Raw genomic sequence first — 7257 nt, forward strand, 5'->3', positions numbered from 1 at the left:
TTCGGGTGACTTACCTTCAGCGGAGGTGCCGAGGTGCGCTGATCATACAGATGTTGGTTGACAAACAGCATGTAGTTTGAGATGTAACAGAACCACGAGGAGGAGTCGGTGAAGGTCTGGTTCAGCTCAATCTGTAGAAACAAAATGAAAGGAGCGTCTCTGGTCATTGATGGCCACCTGAGTCAACATCTCTGCCCCAACCTAAAGGCATGAGATCATAACAAGGTAATTAGAGGCATTTCAATTTCAAGCAGGTGAACGGTGGTTAGAAGAACTAAACTTATTGCCCACCACTGCCCGTGCGCAGCACCCAGCCAGACATGGGCCGTTCCCGTGTGCCACACTGCATTGCTTGTCTTGTCTGATGAGAAGCTGGAGGACCCGATGGCCTTGACACCCAAACCTGAACCAGAGACAAACCCCAGACAGCAGCTGACTGCCCACCTGGTTCTCCAGACTGGTCTCTGCTGTCCTCCTGGTGCCACTGGAGACCTCCTTCTACAGTTGTGTGAGATTCATGTCACAAGTCCACACGTTCTCATCTGCCTTATGCACTGCCTGCACATTCACTCCACTTATTTGGGGTCGGAGGTAACACAAGTCTGTAAGCTGATCCAGGACAGGATCCTTCTGGAGACTTGCTGCCAGCCCAGTGGATTCAGTGGAGATGGAGACCCTGAAATGTGTGCTGAGCCCCACTTTAGACCCTCTGCACCAGAAATAGCGGGCCCAGAATTTTGCAGATGGCGACACACCATTACAATACACCATTTGTCTTATGAATGCTTATTACAGACGCGTATCGTTTTACTCGTCACCACCAGTGAATGGATTCTTAAACCAACACTCAGGCTCCCCCCAGACGTCATATTAGTGGGTTACGTACCGGAAGATAGTGGAGGCTGCAGTTCTGAGGCGGACCATCTGGCGGGGAATTCTGTCAAAGTGAACAGATGGGACAAAAAACAATGATGAACATCAAAGGGCCTGACTGGAACATGGAGAGCTGGCGAGCAGATCTGCTGGTCATTCACACTTCACTGCTTTTAATCAGTGGACCTGCCGGTGGGTGAGGGGGGTCCTGCCATCTACTTCAGCAAAGCGACTCTTCTAAAATATCTAAATAAAAATAATCTCCATGACTTCACTTATCTGAGGACACAAAGCGCACCTTCAGCCTAAGAGAATTTCAATGAGAACCTCAACTCTGACACCTCCATCCTGAGGTGAGCCCACCAGACCAACACAGAAAATATGACGCCATGTAGAGACCAGCTGGATTTGAACACCCAAAACCGTAGAGCTCAGCACACGTCTTCATCGCCGGGATTCTCTCTCAGGTTTTCCTAAGCTGCTGCTCCACGTGAGTTAAGAGGGGCAAACACACACACAGCTTCCCCTAACCAAAGGGACCACCTTGTCGTGAGACCACCCTTGTCATTCACCTACCCTCACAGCGTGTTTCTCCATGTCTCCATTCAGCTCCAGTTGAGGGTAAGAATCCTCGATGGCACGAGCAGAAGTACGACCCAAGAATGTTAGTGCAGCTGGCATTGGCACCACATGGCTGATGGGCACAATCATTGGCATATGTGTGAAAATTGAGCAGAAAATCATCGCAAGTTTACAGCACAACCCTGACCTCATCCACTAAATGGCCTGGGCAGCATAGACAGAAGAAGGTGGAGGGATGTCAGCTTTTGTGCCACTAGGGGGTGCCGTAGACTTGGTGTGTTGAGGGGTGTGGGATGCCCTTGTGCAGGGTCTGCTCCAAGGGTGGTAGGAGTCTGTGAGGGGCTTCATTCCCAGTCAATGGACAGGCTGTTCATGGTTCACCACTAGATGGCAGCCGGGAGCCCTAAGTGAGTGCTGGTGCCCACCTATAGGCAGCTCAGAAACAGTCAAGTGTGCGTTATGTGACAATGACAGACATGTAATACTCACAGAGATCAGCAGGAGGCACTGTGCAGCAGGTCAGTTTAAGTGTGACCCCCCAATGTGAACGCTGCTTTACCCAGGGGCACAGAGAGCTTACTGGTAAGATGACACATTCACGACTGGTCATTCACGACTGGATGGTGGACTTCATGGCTTACCCTGGCAAGTGGATTCATTTGCTCTGAACTGATATTTTCCTGTGGTGGACATGAAGCCTTGAGAGCAGAAGCAGCTGTAGTTGCCCAATCTGTTGGTGCAGTTGGCATTGGGCCCACAGATCTCAGGGGTCTCTGTACATTCATCGATGTCTGCAGTAAAAACGAAGCACAAAAGCTTTAGTGGTCTGAAGGCAGCCATTCCTGATGCTGTGAGCTCATTACTCTCACATGATGTCCTGGTCACTGAGCGTGCTGACCACACTGGTCACCTGGTCCCATCTTTTCCTTCCTGCCTCCAATTTTCAAGGTGGGCACACCTGAGTTGTGATTTGGACAGGCGTCCACTCTACTGATGGACACAGACGTGCTGTTAATGTGGACCACAGGACGTGCCAACTGATGAAGTAAAGGTCCAGTGGAGCAGCCCGCCCACCGAGAGTCCAGGTGTGACAGGTGGCACAATCCAGCTGAAGCTGGGTGTGATGCCAAGGGCCCTGATGGCACTACAGCTGCTGGACACGGGCCTTCTAATGTCCTGCACCTCTCCATCTCAGCCATGCTGTGGTCTCACTGGGTACTGCAGGACTTACTGGCTTTAAGGACCACGGCATGGCACTTGCAGGGTCTCATCAGTATGGGGACAGGGCAGCAGCAAGAAGGGTGGAATAAGGGCAAAGCTGAGGGACGCTGGACAGGAGGAGGAGGTCAGTATGTCGGGTCCTTCAACTTGCTGTGGCAGAAGCAGCATCTCCTACATGCTGGCCACAAAGAGTGCCATGATGTGACACAAGCAAGGCACACGTGACACCAGGCCTCTGTTACCTTCACAATGGGTCCCTCGGAGTGGCGGCTGCCCAGCTGGCACCCTGAACCCTTGTATGCAGGAGCAGCTGAAGCTTCCTGGCGTGTTTAGACAGACAGTACTGAGGCCGCATGAGAAAGGCGACTTTCGACACTCATCGATATCTGCAGAAGGACAAGAAGACAACGACTGGGCATTGACCAGCTGGCCACTTCAGTGTCAAATAGGATGATGTGCAGGACTTGGTCACTAGGTGGCAATTTGACTTAAACAGGTTAGCGGCTGCCAATGCCCTCCTGGCACAAACTGGTATTAATTAAAGAAGCATTACCCTGGCAGGAGGACTCGTTGGCTCTGAAGGTCTGCTGTCCAGATGTTGAGGTGAAGCCCGGTTGGCAGGAGCAGCTGTAGTTGCCCAATGTGTTGGTGCAGTTGGCATTGGGCACACAGATCTCGGGGGTCTCTGTACATTCATCGATGTCTGCAGTTAAAAACGAAGCACAAAAGCTTTAGTGGTCTGAAGGCAGCCATTCCTGATGCTGTGAGCTCATTACTCTCACATGATGTCCTGGTCACTGAGCGTGCTGACCACACTGGTCACCTGGTCCCATCTTTTCCTTGCTGCCTCCAATTTTCAAGCTGGGCACACCTGAGTTGTGACTTGGACAGGCGTCCACTCTACTGATGGACACAGACGTGCTGTTAATGTGGACCACAGGACGTGCCAACTGATGAAGTAAAGGTCCAGTGGAGCAGCACGCCCACCGAGAGTTCAGGTGTGACAGGTGGCACAATCCAGCTGAAGCTGGGTGTGATGCTAAGGGCCCTGATGGCACTACAGCTGCTGGACACGGGCCTTCTAATGTCCTGCTCCTCTCCATCTCACCCATGCTGTGGTCTCACTGGGTACTGCAGGACTCACTGGCTTTAAGGACCGCGGCATGGCACTGGCAGGGTCTCATCAGTATGGGGACAGGGCAGCAGCAAGCAGGGTGGAATAAGGGCAAAGCTGAGGGACGGTGGACAGGAGGAGGAGGAGGTCAGTATGTCGGGTCCTTCAACATGCTGTGGCAGAAGCAGCATCTCCTACATGCTGGCCACAAAGAGTGCCATGACATGACACAAGCAAGGCACACGTGACACCAGGCCTCTGTTACCTTCACAATGGGTCCCTCGGAGTGGCGGCTGCCCAGCTGGCACCCTGAACCCTTGTATGCAGGAGCAGCTGAAGCTTCCTGGTGTGTTCAGACAGTAAGTACTGAGGCCGCATGGGAAAGGCGACTTTTGACACTCATCGATATCTGCAGAAGGACGAGAAAACAACGACTGGGCATTGACCAGCTAGCCACGTCAGTGTCAAATAGGATGATGTGCAGGACTTGGTCACTAGGTGGCAATTTGACTTAAACAGGTTAGCGGCTGCCAATGCCCTCCTGGCACAAGCTGGTATTAATTAAAGAAGCATTACCCTGGCAGGAGGACTCGTTGGCTCTGAAGGTCTGCTGTCCAGATTTTGAGGTGAAGCCCGGTTGGCAGGAGCAGCTGTAGTTGCCAATTGTGTTCCTACATGTGGCGTTGGGGCCGCAGAGGCCGCGCTGCTCAATGCACTCATTAATGTCTGAGGGGAGGAGAAAAGGGAAAGGAGGTGAAGTGGAGTCGGACAGAGACAAGTGAGTGAGTGGAAGGGCACAGAGGTGCCAGGCGGATGATCTCCTTGTGCTCCTCGTCTTTCTTACCTATACAGGCAGATTCATAATAAGGGAATGTGACCTTCTTGTAGTTGTAGTTCCTGAAGCCGGCCTGGCACTGGCAGTAGTAGCTCCCGTAGGTGTTGACGCACAGCGCGTGATCTGAGCAGAAGTCAGGGGTGCTGCACTCATCAAAGTCTGCAGAGACAGGACAAAAGTAACAAGGTGACAGCAGAGGGGACAGCAGGAGAAACACAACATGAAAGGAATGACCAGTCGCTGGTGACACGAAGAGCACGGGTTCAAATGGGACAAACATTCTGTAATTAGGAAAGGGAATGTGGAGCTGAACTGTTTTAGTTCATTAAGTTCAAGACTGGAATAAGAAAGGAAATACTTTAAAATGTCCTACAGGAACCTCCACAGAACACAAGTCCTTAACTGCGAACCTCCACACCACTCGACTTCGTCTTATCTGTTGTTTGGTTTGCCACTCCTGGACGTATTCGTGTCCTCTGTAGGAGAACTAAAACATTGGGCTCTTATGAACTTGAAATATCGTAGACACTAAGAGGGTGAGGCACAAAACAAGTGCTGGAAATGTGCTGAGTTTATTACACAAGAAGTGAAGAGAACAGCAATACGACTTCCCAGCCCGCTGTTTAGGGCCGCTGGGCTCACCAATCAAACAAGACAATGTCACTATTTGGGGGGTCTGTCCCTGCTTATCGTACAGTGTTGATGTCTGAGACTTTCTTTCCTTCTCTCTCCTCATCCACACACACACACACGTGTCCCCACACCTCTCTCCTCATCCACACACACACACACGTGTCCCCACACCTCTCTCCTCCCTGTCTCCTCCGTCCCCTGTGCTCACTCCTTCTGTCTCTCTCTGTAGTTGTAAAGACGCTGAGTCTGCCCTGAACAGAGTGAACAGAAAACCTGAATTACAGTACGTCTCAATATTAATGGGACTGACCTCTGGGTTCTTCCTGACTGATACCCTCCTGCTCCACACTCCTACTAAGGGGGAACGTCGATGTTGAGTCTGAAGAGTTATTTGTATAACAGTACAGGTTATGTGCCAGTAGTTTGAATATGTTGAGACAATTGAATGCTTTTCCTTTGGTATGTGTATATATGTACAGTATATTTATATATATATATATATATTGTCACGCATGCGCGAGTAGGAGACCGCGGATGGATCTTAAACCACATCGGAAGACGTTCGCCGGCAGGGAGTGGCGGGTACTAACCTTTCTCCTTTGTTTTCCAGGACCAAAGACGCTCCGCCGTAACTCTTTCCCGCAGTACGTCTACTTCCGCCCTTCCTCCGCCATCTTTGATGACGTCAGCAATCCCAGCATTCCTCCACTTCCGGCTCCTCCCTTATAAAATGGCCGCCGATGCCCAATATGGCGTCACACATACTGTATGAACTGTTTAGTTTATATCTTTTGACCTGCAGATTTTTTTGCTATTGTGGATCGTCTACAATATGCGGGGCCAGAAAACCCCAAACCTTTATGCTGCTTGTTGTTGCATCTTTTACAATATATAAAGACTGACTTTATTTTATATTGTGGTGATTTAGTTGTTAAGATGAATTTGCTTTTCAGTGGGGTCCACAACAATGGCCAAACAGACCGTTTTTTTATTGACAGATCTATTGTTTGAACACAATGGCTACAATGAGTGGAGACGTGTGCATTGTGCTTACCAGCCGCAGATTTCATTTTTGACCATTAAAAACAAATTGGCTAACAGACGAGCAGAGACGGGATAAAATGTCTTCTTTTTGAGAAGTTGTACCCCAACAAAACAGGCCTAATATCTCGTGAGAGACTCTTTTGGGATCCATGAGTTACTAAAAATGACACCTGAAGGATTGCAATGCTGACTGATTTGGAACCAAACGTTGAAGTCTTTGCAGCTGCAGGTAAAAGCTGTTTATCGTGACACACTTTTTAGCACAGCACTTGAATCTGAACGTGGAGACTGAGCCGTGCTTAAGGTCTACAGACAAACGAATCGTCCAACTCCCAAGGAGAAACAAGTCATACCAGAGAGGGGATCGAGCTGTGGAGCAGGCCATCGACCAGCTGACTACTGGACAACGTGCTCAAATTCCAGTCCCGGGGATCACGGGTTCCTGCTGCCAACAAGTCAACTGTGCTGGTGACCATTGGCATCAACAGATCATCACAGAGGGCAGCCTGCTTGGCATCCAGACCAGAGCCTCATCCATTAGATGACGAGTGCCAGGATGTTAACATCCTTCGCTGCCCTGAGTCACACTTTCACTGTGCAGGTTGTGTGTTCGTTGCCAGAGCCCACTTTGACTGGCGTGATATGCCTTACAATCCGTCCACTCGGTTTCAATTTTATGACAGTACTTGAATTCTTCTTGCCTTCGGAGTTGAAACCACAACCTCTTTTCTCTTTAAGGAAGATATGAACCATGGAGTTGTGGGTGGAGAGGCTAATTATCTGCAAGCACAGCAAAGCAAACCAAGTCCTTTTCATAAGCAATACGTATTTATTGAATATTTGTAACTGTTGTATTACTGGAAATACTGCCCAGTTATTTGAAATTGCTGACCTGTTTAGTAATTGGGTAGTCTGAGTGAACACGTTTAGAAAGTGAGATTAGCACAACATGGCC

This window comes from Polypterus senegalus, chromosome 12 (genome assembly GCF_016835505.1).
Source record: "Polypterus senegalus isolate Bchr_013 chromosome 12, ASM1683550v1, whole genome shotgun sequence".
Classification (NCBI taxonomy): domain Eukaryota; kingdom Metazoa; phylum Chordata; class Cladistia; order Polypteriformes; family Polypteridae; genus Polypterus; species Polypterus senegalus.